At 35.2% G+C, this 18,673-nt stretch overlaps 1 long non-coding RNA gene across 2 annotated transcripts; it reads left to right on the top strand.

The window, feature by feature from the left end:
* Positions 1-10,598: 10,598 nt before the first annotated feature.
* LOC133033155 (uncharacterized) lies at positions 10,599-13,575 on the top strand. Of its 2 annotated transcripts, XR_009685518.1 has the most exons (4): positions 10,599-10,877; positions 11,024-11,099; positions 11,241-11,588; positions 13,398-13,575. It is a non-coding gene; the product is annotated as an uncharacterized LOC133033155 (long non-coding RNA). The 2 variants fall into 2 exon arrangements; XR_009685517.1 differs by lacking the exon at positions 11,241-11,588 and having other exon boundaries at positions 10,617-10,877.
* The last annotated feature ends 5,098 nt before the right edge of the window (positions 13,576-18,673 follow it).

Below are 18,673 nucleotides of genomic sequence, written 5' to 3'. Positions count from 1 at the left end.
TGATAAATGATTAGCATGGGTGTGATATACTAGTTGACGTGGTTGTTTTGATATATATTGTTTCTATTTTCGGTGATGGTTTTGGTACACAAATTTCTACCACCACCGATAGTTAGTGTGACTGCTTAGGTGAGGTTTCAGAATTCTAAACTTTAAATATAGTCGTGTTATATGTTGTTGGCCTAGATTTTGAATGTAGATTACAATGATGATAATTATTTATCCATTTGATGGTATATGTGATATTGATATCTAAGATTAAACTAAAAAAGTTAGAGCTCAAAACTTGAGAGCTTCGGATTGTCTTTATCATATATTGTGCATATTGTTATTTCACGACCTAGTCTCTTTGTAATTATAGGTAGATCAGGTGTGCACTCACCTGTAGGTGTAAGATCTAGAATCTATATGCAGGAAGTGAGTTGAATTTCAGCCCCAGTATTTTGGTTATTTGCGACCACTCAGTTTAGGATGTCATTTTGTATGATTGGTATCAAGAGTTATGTGTCTAGTGCACGGTGTGATATGCATTTGAAGCTTGATTTTGTGATTATTTGTGGTCTCTATTTTGTTTGTAAATTTTGATAATGGTGATGAGATATTTTATTATTAAAGGCTAACCATGCAGGAATATTTATTAAACTAAGGGTCGTTTGATATCAGTTATTTTTCTACTAGGCTTTATAACCTCACCCCTTATTCTCCCATTCCAGGAACTCAATTTGATGCTAGTGGATTAGTATGGTACCGTTGGGGAAGAAAGTTGTTATTAGTTTAGTCTTATTCTATTTATCAAAGTTTCTATTGAAAACTGATTTTGTATTTAAGCTTGAATGGATGGTTTAGATGACTTAATAAATTAGCTATGTACTATTTAAAAACGAGAAATGATGGATGCTCGATATTATTTTGATATTTTATTAACTTATTAAATTTATCTATGCGTTGACAACATAATTGTCAGAATATTATTGTTCGTTTATATTGTTGAGTGGTCTTAATTTTGTTATTAATATTTTCTTTACAAATATAAGAGCTATTCAATTATTTTTAAATAAGTATTTTGTAATATAAATTAAAGGATCATAATATTAATTATCTTCATGCAAGCGTCAAAGTATGACTTTTGACCACCCAAGTTATGGATTTTATATATCTATCACGGCCTACGACTCGGATTGTGATAGAAAAATGGTATTAGTGCACCAGGTATAATTACCTCGGAATGTGTCACCAAATAGTTTAAATTTATTTTAAATCATAATAGTAATAAGTATCTTGATATTTATATATAAGGCATATTTATCTTAGTAGCATCCAATCATCACTAACTAATTAAATTTTGGTTCTCAAACCTAAGAAAATGCCTCTAAAAGGAAGGAAGACAAAGAGAATTGTTTGAGAAGACCTCACTCAAGCTAATATCCAACCTGCACAAGCAGAATTCCCTATAAAAGCTCTTCTCGAAGCCTTAAGAGTGGTTCCCGCTCAATAGATGGACCTTGCCGCTCGATAGAGTTATCATTTTTTAGATCTTTCATAAGTTCGAGGGTGGACAAGATCCCATTGTAGCTGAAAGGTTGTTGAGGCATATATAGAAAAACTTCAACACAATAGGAACACGTCAAGAATACTAAGTTACTTTTTTTGTGTCCAAGTTATAAGGTGGTGCTGTAGATTGGTGGGAGACCTTGTCTAGGGTAATGTAAACTGATGTTATGACTTGGTGACATTCTGAGATAGTTTTCAAGGAGTAGTATTTTAGTTCATCTCACAGGAGGACTCTGATTAGAGTATTTGATTCCTTAAGACAATGGGATATGATTTTGAATGAGTTTTACATGAAGTTTGTAGAGTTATCCTCTTATACATATGCTAGTATTGTTGACCAACCCTTGGTGATTGAACAGTTCATGGGTCATTTAAGACCTGGGATACATGGTCCAATAGCCCCTTTGACCTTTAATAACCTAAATGGGTGTGTGACACATCTTTCAAAATTGAGGCTCATGTAGAACGAAACGAGAGGAAGAATACAAGCAGAGGAAAAGTAAATGATCGAAAGATAACTAAGAAGAATCAAAGTCAATGGTCCCAGAAAAAACAAATCAATGGGGGTACCACTAGTATTGGTTCTTTTGGAAATACCCATAGTGGACCATATGGGTGTTTCAGTTGTGGTCAACTAGGTCATAAGAAGAAAGATTGCCCAAAATGACAAAAAATATTTTAAGCATCTCATGGAGGACCCATAAGGAGCTATGTAGAGTCTTCTCTTTTTCATGGATAGCCTAGGACTAACCAATCTCAGTCTTCCTCTTAAAATTTCACACCTCAATTAGGCCAACAGTTTCAGTATCAACATCAATTCAAGCCACAAGGTTCATGTGTCAACATAGAGTACTCACAAGGTTTCCAAACTCCTAATTCTAGTGAGAGTTAAAGAGGGTACAATCAAGGTAGAGGGTCTGGTGCAGGTACAAGCCCTCCTAGTCAAGGAAAGGGGAAAAAAAGTCATCCGCCTAAGCCTATGCTCTTGAGGTTGATGATATACAGAGCAGTGTAGACTAGGGAGTTGTTGATGATATGGTTCTTATCTCACAATCTTGGCTCATGTGTTGTTTGATACTGGTGCATTGTATTCTTTTATATCATTGATGTTTGCTAGTGTGCTGGGTTTGTCTTTGGAAAATTTTAGCCCTGTGTTGCATTTAAGTGTACATATGGGAGGACACGGTGAAGTATCCACCATTTGTAGGTCAGTTTGTATTATGTTCGAGAGACACAAGTTGTCTGGAAACTTATTAGTGTTGCCTATGGGGCAATTTGATGTGATTTTGGTATGGATTTCTTGTCTAAATACCAAGCTATTTTAGATTGTTCACGCAAAAGAAAGATTCTTTTGATGTCTAGTGGTGATTTCATTGTTTATCAAGCCAACATGAGTGTAGTGAGACAAAATTCCATCTTAAGGGCATGCTTAAGTGGGAAGATAAACTTAGAGTGCTATGGGAATCTGTTTGTGACGAAAATGGGTCTAGGGATATACACCGGTTCCCTTGGATATTAATGGTTAGTGGTTTTTTGAATGTGTTTCCAAAAGATTTATCAGTGTTACCACTTGACAGGGAGATCATGTTTTGTATTAATTTGATGCCTTGAGCTCAACCAATTTCTGTTGCCCCATATTGCATGGCACTAGCAAAGTTGGCTAAATTGAAAAAATAATAAGGGGAGTTGATGGATAAGGGTTACATTAGACATAGTACTTCCCCATGGGGAGCTCCAGTCTTGTTTGCCAAGAAAGTTGATGGAACTTTGCGATTTTGTGTCAATTATAGACAGTTGAATCAAATGACAATAAAAAAATAAGTATGCTCTGTCGAGGATTGGTGAATTATTTAACCAACTCGGTGGATCAAAGTTCTTTTCAAAGATTGACTTGAGGTTAGACTATCATCAATTGAGCATTAGGAAAGAAGATATCCCTAAGACTACTTTCAGGACATGTTATGGACACTTTGTATTTTTGGTGATGTCATTTGGGTTAATGAATGCACATGCGTCATTTATGAATCTTATGAATAGAGTCTTTAGACTGTTCTTGGATAAGTATGTGGCGGTATTCATTGATGATATATTGGTGTATTTAAGACGCGTGAGGATCATGTCAAACACTTGGCAATAGTATTACAGACCTTGAGGGATCATCGATCATATGCTAAGATAGAGAAGTGTGACTTCTAGATGACTGAATTTAAATTTTTGGGCCATGTAATTTCATAAGATGGTATCACTGTTGATCTTGCGAAGATAGACTCTATCCTACTGTGGAAATGTAATATCCCACAAAATATAATAATATTTAATTAGATAATTTTATTTATTATGTGATTATATGGACTTTAGAGTATAATTATAATCTTACTTGTGTTAATTAATGAAATATTGAGTAAATGAATAAATAAAGTGTAATTTATTAACTACGGAGATTTTATTGAATTATGTGGGTACCATTCTTGAAATAAAATATTTTTGGATTCAGCGACCGTGGAAACTCGACGGAGTGATCAAAAATATCACGACAATAAAAGATGAGTTGTATTGGACGTTTTATACCAGATTAGTTAGAATTTGTTTGGATGGCGGTTTATTCAGGATAGTTAGAGAATGGCCAAATTACTCCTAGGTCATTAAAAAACGTAAGTACTTTAAGAAGGGTAAAATAGTCAGTTGTTAAGAATCTAGCTTTTGTTTTTATTCGCAAAAACGTAGAGTTTACTAGGCTGAAATCAACTTTTGTCTTAGTGAGTTATTATAAACTAAATTTGAAAATTAAGGAAAAAAAAATAAATAAATCAAAAATCAAAGTAAAACCCTGTTTCTCTTCCCGTTATTTCGACAGTCCTAGAAACCAGCAAAATAAGGGAAATTTCTTCATCAAATCTACCGATTCTTAGCTAAATTAGCAAGGCTTAGGGTTGTTCAAGCCATAAGGTAAGCTTTTCATCCTTTCTCTTTCTATTTCTAAGGTTCTAGGATAGTTTTGTTGGGGATTTTGTGTCGACTCCGGTCTGTGGTGTTGGTGGAGTTCAAGTTTGATTCTAGGTTTTAATTCAGTGTTGTGTAAGTGTTTTTGGATGATTTCTTGGATGTTAAGATCTGAATGTGGAGAATTTAGTTTAAGAACTCAATTTTCAATCTTTAATGGTGAATTTGTGTTTTTGAGGAATTATTGAGTTTTTATTGTTTGATCACGTTGTTTTTATGTTGTGGAACTATTCTGGAAGGTTTGAACAGGTTTGAAGAGGTTTTGGTGTGGACTCGATGTGAAAAACTAGAATTTCTTATTTTTGCAAGAATTGAACGATTGGTTCTATATGTCACTAGTGAACCGGTCAACTAGTTGGCTAGCAAGGGTAACTCTAGGTTTTTCTCTCAAATATGGTTTTTCTCAGGGTGTTTTCTAGAACTTAGTTTAGGGTATTTTAGTGATGTTTAAGCTATTTTCTAAGTTGCTAGAGATTAAGGTTTATCTGGTTGTGGAATTAAGGTTTATTCCAGGATTTGATCAAGTTGTTTATCAAGTTTCATGGTCATGATATAGGACCCGGGATCATCGAGCATTGTTCCACTCAGGTCGGCTCGCACACCTGATTATTGGATTGAGGTAAGAAAAGTCAATTGCACTGTGTAGCATGTCTAATAAGATACAATTATTATCGTTAATGACTCGATGATGATTGAGGTAAAGATACCGTAATTACAGTTACTTAGAATGAGTAATTACTCACTTGAAACTGCGAATAGGTGTCTTACTTATCGATTGCTTCATTGGGCAACGGTAGTGACATATGGAGTTCGTTGGTAACGAGCGGTAAGGATGCTCGATGAAGCATCAAAGTCATGTTGTCTTATGAGATAAATAATTGTTCATGTAATGTTTGTTTACATATCGAATAAATGTTTATATTGGATGATGAAATTATTAGTTATGCATTGTTATAATTTCTACCGTTATGCAATATTTGTATTTTACTTGCTTTGTTGAGTCTTTATGACTCACAGATACTTTGTGGTGCATATCATGAGTCAGAGATCTCCCAGCAATGTACATATCAGCCGCCATGTCTTGGCTCTCTATGGACGGGATCCATCTTTTGGTTATATTTTGAAAATGTAGCTTTGTTTTGTAACAGCTGTTTTGCCACACGTTTTGGATGTTTGTAAACAAAAGGGGATCCCTAAAACCAGTGGCATTTTGTAAAGAAAGATTAGTTATGAAATTAAGTTATTATATCAAAAGTTTTAATTAAACTACATTTTTTTTAAAACTGTTAGTTTATTATTATAAACTAATTAATAAAAGCACACATGTGGCGTCCCTACAAATCAGGGCGTTACAACATGGTATCTAAGCGACCAAGGTTTAAACATCCTGAAGACTGGCTTCATATGTACATTGGCTGCAAAGACTCGTTCGACTCATGGTACAGTAAGTGTTAATTATTAGTTGATTATAAGATTACTTTTTAATCTCTTGAATTACCTGCTTATTTGAATGTGCAAGCTGTTAGAGAAGCATGATAGGATTTGATAAAGATTGTAAAATATGTTTATGCATGTGCGGTAATGCTTATTAGCATTAATTTTGGTTTGGGAGATTCTAATCATGGAAAGTTATGGTCGCAGGTGTATTAGAATATGCACCCAAGGTGATCTAATAAGGTCAATCGCGAGCTCTCTGGGCTTGGGGCTGGCGGTGAGGGTGCGAACCCTCCACTACCTCAAAATTGGGAAGAGATGTATGTCACGATGCAAGAGACCATCTGCCAGCTAGGTGAGAAGATTTGAGAGCAGAGGGAGCAACAAGCTCGACCTTCTCCTAATCCCAATCCTAACCCTCCGACACCTCTAGTAGTGCCACATGATGTGGGAAATCATTTGGATCTGTTGTACGAGCAGTTCAGGAAGTATAATCCATTTTTGACTTCATGCGGGTTTAGAGTAATGATTGGGTTAGATGTGCCATCTACATGTTGCGTGAGGATACCCGCATTTGGTGGAAAATTGTATCTCAGGGTCATGAACTGAGTAACATGACCTAGGATGCCTTCTGAACATTATTGTATGAAAAGTACTACAACAAATCTATTCGAGCTACTAAGGCGGTAGAATTCATACGGTTAACTTAGGGTAATATGACGATGACTGAATATGCTACCAAGTTTGAGTGATTGGAAAAATTGCCTCTGATGAAGTGGGCATTGAGGCTGCTAAAAAAACCAAATTCATTCGAGGATTGGAAGAACATATCGCGTTAGATGTGAGTGTAGTTTCCAAACAACTAGGGTTTGTTCGAACCTATGCTCAGGTGTTGAGCTAGCCCATGCTGTTGAGGGTGCGAAGGACCAAATCTTAAAGAGAAACAGTATGAGAAGAGATTCGTGGAAATAATCGCCAAGTGTCAGTTTTGGTAAGGATGCTGACCCTAGTGATTGCAGGAAAAGGCCTAACGACCCAGCAGCTATGGGTCCTAATAAGAGATTCCAAGGTAATCAAGGTTTTCGATGCAGTGGAAATAAAAATTGGCAAACCTATCCAAAGTGCCCGAGGTACAAGAGACGCCATCAGAGAGAATGTTAATCTAGAGCCTGCTTCCAGTGTGGAGTGGTGGGCCATCTGAAAAGAAATTCCCCACAGTTACAACGACCAAAACAGAAGAAAGATGATACTCCAGTTCTTGCTCGGGTGTTTACTTTAACTCAGGCAGAGGCCGATGTTGGTCCTTCTACCGTGACAGGTCAACTTTCTATTGATAGTACCTTGTTGACTATTTTAATTGATTCTGGCCGGGGCAACGCATTCTTATTTGTCGAGTAAAGTGATTGGAAATCTACACAAACCTAGTGATGTTTTACTAAGTGGTTTTGGTGCTTTACTGCCTACTAGAGAATCGGCTATTTCCAGCAGGTGGGTTAGGTCCCTTCTAGTGTATGTGGAGCAGGGCCGGCCATTAACCCGTGCAAGGAGTGCTAATGCACAGGGCCCACAAATTAAAAAGGCCCAATATGACTTTTTAGGAATTTTTTTTAACTCAATCTTCCACTAATTTGTTATTCCAAATAAAAAAAAGGTTTTTCCTTAATTTTTTTTCCTTATTTAATGTCTTTTAATTTTTTTCCCCCATAATATTTGATATTAGCTTGAAGTTGCATTGGAAATAACAACAATTTTAATAAAATTATTTAAATTTTTGGGTGCTTAATTATGTAAAATATATTTTCCTAATATGATAATATTTGAAAATATTATTTACAAATTATAATTTTTTTTGTTAGGGGCCTACTTTTTAAAATTAGAACAGGGCCTCAAAAATATTTGAGACGGCCCTGATGTGGAGGGAAGAGAATTTTCGGTTGATCTGATTAAATTGAACCTAGAGGACTTTGATGTTATATTGGGGATGGACTAGCTAGCGAAGTATAATGCAACCCGGACCCCAGACCCGAGACCCCAGACCCGATCTCGGACTCGGGACTCCGACTCGAACTCCGACCCGGACCCTGGACCTGGACCCGGACCTGAACCCCAGACTCGGACCCAGACCCCAAACCCGGACCTGGACCGTGGACCCGAACCCGAACCCAAACCTAGACCCAGACCCGTGACCCCGACCCGGACCCCGAACCCCGAACCCGGACCTAGACCTGGACCTCAGACCCGAACCCAGACCCGGACCCTAGACCCCGGACCCAAACTCGAACTCGTACCCGAACCTGGTAGCCGGGACCCGGACCCGTAGTTGGTGTTGGGATCGAGTGTATTATATAACTTTATAAAATAAATTAATACAAGTCAATACCAAACATTGTATTGTATTAAATAATACTAATACAACACAATCCAATACAATACAATACATTACAATACAATACGTTGTACCAAACGAGGGCTCGTTTGATACACCGTATAAGGGTCGTATTGTATTAAATAATAAATAACACTATGTTTGGATTAAGCAATGTATTGTATTAATTATTACGACCAAATTTTTTAATACAATGTATGTGGTATTATTTAAGACATAATAAATGCCCCGTATTAGCTTGTATTATAATATTTACAAAGAATTTGGGGTCAACACCAATCTTCGAACCGAACACGGACCCAAACACCGAACCCAAGACCCTGGCCCGGACCTGGACCCCGGACTCGGACCCAGACCCGAACCCCAGCCCCAGACCTGGACTCGGACCCCAGACCCGGACCTGGACCCTAGACTCGGGACCCTGGCCCGGACCTGGACCCGAACCCGGACCCGAACTCGAATGCTGGACCTTAGACCCGTACCCGGGCCCGAACCTGGACCTGGACCCGGACCCAGACCCGGACTTGGACCAAGACTCGGACCCCAGACCCAGACCCCAAACCTGAACCTGGACCGTGGACCCCGAACCTGGGCCCGGACCCAGGACCCCGGCCCGGACCCCGAACCCTGGACTCGGACCCCGGACTCGGACCCAAACATGGTACTCGGGACTCGGACCCGTAGTGGTGTTGGGATCGAGTGTATTATATAACTTTATAAAATCAATTAATACAAGTCAATACCAAACATTGTATTGTATTAAATAATACTAAGGGCTCGTTTGGAACGCCGTATTAGGTCGTATTGTATTGTATTGTATTATATTGAATTGTATTTTATACAATATTTTTATGTAAAACTATATGTGGTATTGACTTTTATGGACACCTAACTATATAATATTTTAGTATAAATTAAAGTTTAACATAGTATTATATAAAAATATGATATATAATCCAATTCAATATAATACAATACAATACAATACGATCTAATACAACGTTCCAAACGAGCCCATACAATACAATACAACACAATGCAACACAATACATTACAATACAGCGTACCAAACAAGCGGTGAGACAATTCCCCACCTCATATAATATAACTAGCTTCGTCGTAAGGTCCAGCGCAAATTAAAGGACTCTCCTACGGAGATTCTCCCCTCCATTATGGCTAACAATTCTCGTTCATAATTAGTTATTAATTTTAGTTTTTTGATAACCGTTCTCACTACTTATTAATTGTGATGATTTTGGTTACGTTGTATTTTGTAAATTTATATATTTCGCTAAACAAGTTGATGTGTAAGTCCACTACACTAGGCCACCTGACATGTTTCCATGACTAATTCACGTGGAGCCATTTCTTTGAAATGAATGGGCATAACACGTTGAGACTTGGGGCCCCCAAACACTCCAAACTACAATATTTAGTTTTCCTGTATCGAATTCAATCTAATATTCTTTTCCCATATTATGTTAGTGGAGAAAACTTAGCTGTACCCCATTTGTTAATTTATTACAATGAGATAATTAATACATATACTTATGTATGATATATTTGTTAGTACTCTAGAGCCTTTATAACCAGTTGTCCAATTAGTTAGCTCCAGGAATAGGGATGTGGGGAGAACATGATCATGTAAATTGATTTATATATCTTCTAAAAGTTGTTGGCCTTTTATTTTGCAAATTTGAACTTATCGATAATATTTTTTAGTTTAATTTGTTTCTGCTACGTCTCCACTTCACTCACAATTAAACGGGGGAAATTTGAAGTTACACTATCAAAATTTAGGCTTCTTTTCTTTAACATTATTTAGCAGAATTTTTATTTTTAATTTGGAAAAGTATATTTTTTCTTGCATTTTAGTACCAAATCTTTATGTTAAATTTTTACTAATTATAACCATATATATATATATTACAGCATCTATGAATATTTATGTTTTGACATGTTCACTCTCAAATAAAAAATATTTCAGCCTCTTTATACATGAAGTATTGATACTTTAGTAAAAAAATAAACATAAATTTATGTAATTCTAACTGAAATTTTCCTATTTATATTTTTAAATAAAAATAAATTTTAAAATTTAACTTTAAATTTATTTATTTAAATAAAATTCACCTACATTAGACAAGAACTTAGGGCCCGTTTGGTTGGTGGTAATGGGCCAGAAAGGAATGGAATGAAATACTAATGGGCCTGATTCTTTTGTTTGGTTGGAAAATAATAATTTTGGAAAAGAATTCCATAGTAATGCTATTCCCCAAACTAACGGAATTGCTTTTCCATTTTTCATTTGGTGGAATTATAATTCCATTCCACTACTTTGGATATCAATAAATTATCTCTTTTCTCCTCCAGCCATAGGCGAAGCCCCACAAACCCTAACCCTAGCAAACTGAAGATTAATCTGCCACCAGCCATTGTTGTGACTGTCTTCTTCGATCATCTCTGCAAGTGACGGGTTCCTTGATTGGTGGTAGCATTGCCAGAGGTTATTCTCTCTCTCTCTCTCTCTCTCTCTCTCTCTCTCTCTCTCTCTCTCTCTCTCTGGTTTGGTGATTCTGAATCTGTTCTTGTTGTTTTGTGTATGAATGTGTGAATCTGTTCTGAATCATTCTCATCCTCTTCGCTCCTTAGAGCTTCTAAGGCTACCGGAGAGTCCTTCGCCTTCCTCTCCGTGTTCTCGAGTTTGCTGTTCTTCTCGAGTTTGAAGGTATCACTATCGCTCACATATACATTTATATAATTTATAGTTCTCGAGTTTGGTTTTTTGTATTTTTTTTTGCTTTGTACAAAACTTCTTTGAACTGGAAATTTGTTCCTGTGCACATTCTAAGGCTGCTGTTTTGTTCAGTTCTTGCTAGTAGTTTTTGCATCCATATGTGTCTATGGCTTATTGCATGGTTCGGCACATCTCTCGTTCTCACTCCCAAATCCCAATTCCAAAGCTATCAACCCCTCACTACACAACCTTCTCACTTCCTCTCTCTCTCACTTTATATATGTATATGACTTTACCACTGCTATGATAACTCCAATACTCGAACCTTCACTTCTCATTCTCCCTAACATTCCAAAACCCCTTTCGTTTTCCACCTTCAAAACTCATCATTTTCTCTCCTAAACAACCCATCATCGACTTTCGCTTAAACTGAATCCATGGCTGCACTACCGTCCACCGTTGATTCTGTAAACTCAAACGGTACGATCTTTTCAATTATTTTCTGTGAAATTTAATTGGGTTGTCTTTAAATTCTTGTTTTTTCCTTTCAGCGATTATTAGTTTCAGGGCTCAGATATGTAGAATTTATGGGTCTATTTCCAATGGAAAATTTATGCTTATACATAAAACTAATTATTCATTCCATGCACATGATTTTGTGGCCATTTCATAGACCCAAAAAAACGAAAGAAAGAAAGATGATCTTGTTGGAATGTTTTTGTGTTTGTCTTTTACCTTTCTTTTGAGTGTTTGATTTTCTGTTGGGTAGTTCTGAATAATGATTGCTGCTGTTTTACCTTATATGAGTAATGCTTTCTTTCTAATATGGTATTGTTGTGGAAATAGAGGCTTAAATGTATGGCCATAACCAGAGAGGCTCGCAGTTTCTACTAGAATTGTTGCTTGTTTTGGTCAAGATTTTTTTTCCGCATAATTTTCCTGTACGATTACATACTGTTCTGTACTTGATTTGGCAAACTCAAGATGTATGAAGGGGAGAGGTGGTATTCGTGCCAAAAATGCCAGCATAGGTATGTCTTTGGTTCAGGCTTAAGGACGAGTTTGCCAAATTGACAGCCTTAGAACTTAAAATAAGCAAAATGGCATTCTTTCATTTTAAAATTTGTGCATTAAATCATGGGTTTGTCGACACAGAAAAATGTTGGGAAATACATAATTACATATGGGGCTATGTTATTAGTATCACAATTGATATACTTGATAGCACATTCTTTCAAGAGCTTTGATTCTTTGGTTTATGTTGTAGACTTGTAATGCCTGTTTTCACAATGTCATAGTCACTTTCACTTAGCAGTTGCATACACTTTTTGTATTCTTGTATAATTTACCAATACACATTCTGGGAATGAAGGATGTGTCAGGTACAGTGCGTATAAATTTCAAAGTTGGCATGTGTAATTAGTTAGAATAATCAAATGTCTAGTCTTTTAGAATTTAAAAAGTGACTTGTTTAGAAACAACAATTTCTGCTTGTGTATGGCCTTGAAAGATGGTTAAACACCTTATTTATTAGTTTGACAAAGATAATATAAAATATTTCATCATGCAGCTGATGGTTGAATTTGAAATATATTCTGACAAACTATCTGCATGTTGCGTAGTGTGAATTATTCATTCATCTCCAGGGTTTATGTCTCTTGCTTTCTTTGTATTAAAATTAGTTTCCGTTTGATGCTTAGCTATGTTTAAGCATTGTAGTGATGATTTCCATTCCTATAGATTGAAACAATATTGGGCTTCATTTGATAGGCAATTGCAGTTGGTCTACTCAACTCAGAGCACAATTTTATCTTTAATTCTTTGATTTGATGATATGTGTTGGTTTTAGTGCTTTTTTTGTTTTCTTTAAAAAAGAATGCTTTAATGGATTGTATTAGGTATATATAGGTAGATCACTTTTGAAGGATTGTTTCTCAAGTGAAAGTTTTGGTATTGTTACATGCACAATATTAAAAATGTTTTACTAATCACTATCTATATACATGCAAAAATTTGTTATGAACGATTGAGTCTAAAATGGAATAAGACTAATTCGAGATATTGTCCTTGTTTAGGTCTAGTGCACAAAACATTACATACTTAACAGCTATGGTTTTAGTGCCATTTGTTAAGTGTCATTATAATTGTTAGGATATTATATAAGTTTATTGGAAATATTAATTATTTAGAATGCTGAAATTTGAATTTAAATAGTTTGTTGTATGTGATATGATGAAGAATTATTCAGTGGATTATGTAAGATAATGTTCTGGTTTCTTACTTTTTCAGTGTCCCAGATGATGAGAAGGATGAATGGGCGAGACTTCTGATTGATGACTCTCTTTAGTACACAGCTCGGGAAAGAGTTAGAAAGATCATGTTTATTCACTTTGATCTAAAATAATTTGCAGAACAATGTATATTGCCTTTGACATTCAGTAGTATACAAATTATAATCTTTTGGATCTGGTGTAATGTGTTATGCTCATAATTTTGCAAACAATTGTTTTGAGCATAAATATAGGTATTAGACATGAATACTTATATTTTTTGTAGTGATATTTTATGTATGGACAATGCTTGATCTTATTAATTAAAAAATTATAATGTCTGGTTTTTTTTTTTTAAAAAAAAATTATGATTATATAGTTTTTTTAAAATTAAAATTTTCATGTGATTATATAGTTTTTTTTAAAAAAAATATATGTCAGGTTTTTTTTCAAGAGGTTATATTTTATAATAAATTCAATAAATATAAATTTATATATAACAGATTTTTTAAATAAATATTAATTTTTTTTAAAAAGATATCAGTTTTTTTTTTAAATATATATCAATTTTTTTTTTAAAAAAATATATATAAGTTGAATATATTTAATTAATTTTTTCATCATGTTTTAAAAATAATGGTATTTTTGTTCAAAATTAATTTATTCCATTCCATTCTATTATATAGTCAACCAAACATAAGAATATGTATTCAATTATTGATTACATAAATCTAACCAAACAACTTAATCCTATTCCTACTCTTATTCCATTCCATTACCATTCTTATTCTTATTCCTATTCCTATTCCATTGTTTTCATTACCTTCAACCAAACGGGCCCTTAATTGCTCAAAAGAATTGCATAGAGTTCAGAAGGGATATCACTTTTCTTAAACATACAATCAACATAACATCAAAAATCACAAGAAAATGCACAACTCAATAACAGGCGGTCAAAAATGAGTTTGTTATCGAACTGTGTGTTGTTGTTTGACACTATCTTTTGTGAAAGTCCATAGCAACAGTTGTTATTCTTCACTACCAAGTCAAGGACTTTCTTTAATATTAAGGTAGCCAAGGGCTCTGCTTCAGCCCATTTGGTGAAGTAATCTATGACCACTATCGCATATTGGACACCGCCTTTTCCTTTAGGCAAGGAGCCTATGAGATTGATTCCTCTGACAGAAAATGGACATGTGACACAATCCATTGAATATTCGATCATTGTTGGTCAAAAGTATCCTTGCCTTAATATCTTTTTTGAGAGGCTTTACCCCTCAGTGTGGTAGCCACAAAAACCCTCATGTACCTCGAGCATGAGTAGTAGTGCTTCTTCTTTCGCGACACACATTAGAAGGGGCATTGAGTAGCTTTTTCTATACATTTGTCAATCCATGATGATAAAGCGATGTACTTTTATTAACAGTTTCTAAGCTTCATTTCGGTTTGTTGGGAGAATACCTTGTTCTAAGTATTGGGCAATCGAGGTCATCCATGATGGACTATTGTTGATTGAGAATAGATTTTGAGTCTTCAGTGATGCTTGGATGAGAGAGATATTCAACAGGAACTACACTTAAAGCGTCAGAGTCCGTTGTACTAGCTAGCGTAGCTAAGGAATCTACATTTGCATTCTGCTGGCGTGCATACTTGTTGGATGGAGTAGTGCTTCAGCTAGGCTAATAGATCTTTAGCTTTTCTCAAGTACGCTATCATCTTCAGCGCTCAAGCTTGGTATTCTCTAAGGATTTGATTGGCAACAAATTGAGAATCACTATATATCTCTAGTGATTCATCTTTGATGGCTAGTGCTAATCTATGTCCCTGTAGGAGTTCCTTATACTTTGCTTCTATATTTGTAGCGGTAAATCCAAAATGAAACGCACAGTGAGCAAGAAATCCTTCAAGAATTACTTGGATGAGACCCACTCCTGAGCCATGCTCATTGGAGGACCCATCTACATAGAGCTTTCAAGTAGGTCTAGAACCCGCTGCAGTCTCAAGCATGTGGTTCTGGTCTTCATAGACCATGGGTCGTGTTCTTCAAGGCGAATGCATTCAAAAATGAAATCAATTAATGTTTGGCCTTTGATTACTGTGCGAGGCTAATAAGAGATTTCAAATTGACCGAGCTCTACTTCCAATTTGTGTAGACGTCATGATGCTTCTGGCTTCATCAGAACTTCCCTGAGTGGTTGGTCAGTCAACACTCTGATTGGATGGGCTTGAAAGTATGTCCTTATCTTCCTAGAGGCCAATACTAGACAGTAAGCCAACTTCTCAATGGGGGGTTACATAGACTTGGCCCTGATGAGTTTCTTACTAACACAATACACTGGATGTTGTGTCCCTTCATCTTCATGCACCAGAACAACACTGGTTGCATGCTCAGTGATACCCAAGTAGATGAATAATTTTTTGCTATCTACTGGTTTTGACAAGATTAGTGGTTTGGACAGATGATTTTTAGAGCTGGGAAGGCTTACTTGCAATCATCAGTCCATTCAAATATTTTGTTACTTCCTCTTAGTAGATTGAAAAAGGGAACACACTTGTCAGTGGACTTGGAGGAAAATTGACTTAGTGCATCGATTCGTCCAGTGAGGCTTTGCACGTCTTTTACTCGCAACGGTGACTTCATGTCTTACAATGCCTTGATCTATTTTGGATTTGCCTCAATTTTTCTTGAATTGACTATGAACCCGAGAAACTTTGTTGATTGACGCTAAAAGCACATTTTAGGGGATTAAGCTTCATCTAATAAGCTTGTTGAAGAATTAATCAAAATAATTAATTTGATTTTAAAATTTCTTCAAATTAACCAACATGTCATCGACATAGACTTCCACACTGTTCCCGATTAGGTCATGGAACATACGGTTGACTAGTATTTGATATGTAGCAAAAACATTTTTGAGTCCGAAGGGCATCACTTTATAGAAATTGAGGCAGATGTTTTTTTTTTGTAAGCTAGGGTGCTCTTCGTCAAGTGGACACATGTTGATTTGGTTGTAGCCAGATTAAGCATGCATGAATGTGAGGAGTTCAAAGTCGAGTGTTTTGTCCACCAGTTGATCAATTCAGGGAAGCTGAAAACAATCCTTACGGATAGCTTTGCTATGGTCAGTGAAGTCGATGCATGTCCACTAATTTCCATTTGATTTGGACACTAGAAAAGGGTTGGATATCCAGATCGGGTAAAAATCTTCTCTAATGAAGTTGTTTTCCTGCAACATTTCAACATCTTCCTTGAGAGCTTATGAATGCTCTTTGTCAAAAAGCTTGCATTTCTGTTGTACAGGCTTGACCTTTTCTTTCTCGATGTTGAGGGCATGACAGATAACCTTGGGGTCGATCCCATTCATTTTCTCATGTGTCCAAATAAAGATGTCTTGATTTCTCTTGAGGCAAGCCATAAGTGTCTCACTTAGGCCTCCCGCTAAGTTTGTTCCAATCTTTTACAACCTTAATTGGGTCCATTGTGTTAACCCAAGATATGTTTCTAAGAGGGGGGTGAATTAGAAATTTAAACTTGTTTCGGTAAATTAAATCTTTTAGCACAAAACTATGTAATTAATCTCTTAATCAAATAAATGCAAGCAATAATGTATAGCAAATAATTAATCTTGTAAAGTAAAGAGTTTAAGGGTAAGAAATTGCAAACTCTCAATTTTTACATCATTGGTCTTCAAAGCTATGGACCTAGCTTCGAGTTCCATTACCGAGCCAAGTTAACTGGTTTGACTAACCCTTACAACTATGAATCTTTCACCAAGGTATTTCCTAACCTCTAACTATAGTTTTGCACATCAAAGGACTATCAACCTCTTTCTTGGATTGTTGTAGTGACAATCTCACTCTAACAGAGTTTTTTATAATATCGGTGCCAACCTCATCTCAATCACAATATAGAAATGTGTTTAAAATTGCAAGCAAATTCACTCTAGAAGTATGATCAAACATTGGAAAACCTAGAGTGAATAACAAGCACACTTTAAAGAAGTAAACACAAATTTTGGCTCAAAGTGTGTGAAAAGTGTTTGTTAGATTTTAGACTTGTGAGCTCATTAATTAAACTCACTTGAATATGTTAGGTGTATGAAATAAATGCTCAGCCAACTTGAATTTTTGAGTAAAAGTTGAGTTTACATAGCTAGTGTTCGGGTAAATGTAGCCATTTATAGCTGTTAGACATAAAAATGAGATTGCCACTAGGCGATCCGGTTCACTGTTTCCCAAATGGTAAACCGATTTCTGGGAGAACTGGTTAAATGTTTAGGAACTTGTGAACCATATTCCTAGAATTTGCAAAAAGCTCATTTTTTTGTACTAAAACAACCATAACTCGCTACTTGATTATTTGATTTTAGAAATTCTAATTTTGTTCTCTAAGTTAAATGATATGTGATTTAAAAAGTCAATTGAACTTTTTTATATCATTTGGTAAGAAAAGTTGTCACACAAGTTAGTGGGCTAAAATTTGTACTTAAACCTTTCTTTGTATAGACTTGAAAATTACTATACAAGACTAGGAAATGTAAATAAACATTTATATAGTCTTGTCTTGAGTTCCTTGAGTCTTGGAATCCACTTCGAGTCACTTTTAAGAATTTTTGTAAAATTACTATTTTTTCCTTAGAGTTAATTTGGCTTAGAAAATTTTATTTTACCTTTAATTGTGGTACAAAATCAACAAATCATTAGTAACGAATAATAATTAAATATTTATTAATTATCAAAATAAGATTACTTAAAAGTTTGAGTTAGCAATATCCCCATTTTTGATGATATTAAATATTTAATTATTTTAAAAAAGAAAAAGGAAAAAATTGAAGCAATATATTAGATTAGGTCCTCTAAATGTGTGCAAGGGTAAAAAAAAAACTTTACCTTTTAGTTTTACCTTACATGATTTTATAAACTCCCACTCAATTTTAAACTTATATTCAAAAGCCTTAGATGTCCAAAAAATTAAGTTTGTTGCCAAAAAAAAAAAAAATAATCACTATAGAATTTTTCTCCCTTTTGATTCATTAAAAAGGATGGCAAAGGAATTCTCAAAATAAAAGACAAATAAAAAGATAGAACAAAGCGTACTATTCACCATAAAAAAATTCAAATACATATTATCCAAAATAATAATAAAAAAAATAATAAACTAACACATAAAAGTCAAAAGGCACTAAGCCTTTGCAATCATACTAAAAAAATAAACATGAGAAAAGATGCTAAAAACAAATAAAAGAGAGCTAATTTGGTGGAGGTCCAAAACGATTCATGTATGCCCTCCATCGT

The sequence above is a fragment of the Cannabis sativa genome, unplaced genomic scaffold (assembly GCF_029168945.1).
Source record: "Cannabis sativa cultivar Pink pepper isolate KNU-18-1 unplaced genomic scaffold, ASM2916894v1 Contig3, whole genome shotgun sequence".
Lineage (NCBI taxonomy): Eukaryota > Viridiplantae > Streptophyta > Magnoliopsida > Rosales > Cannabaceae > Cannabis > Cannabis sativa.
Note: the sequence above shows the minus strand (reverse complement) of the source record. Positions and strands in the feature narration are given on the sequence as shown.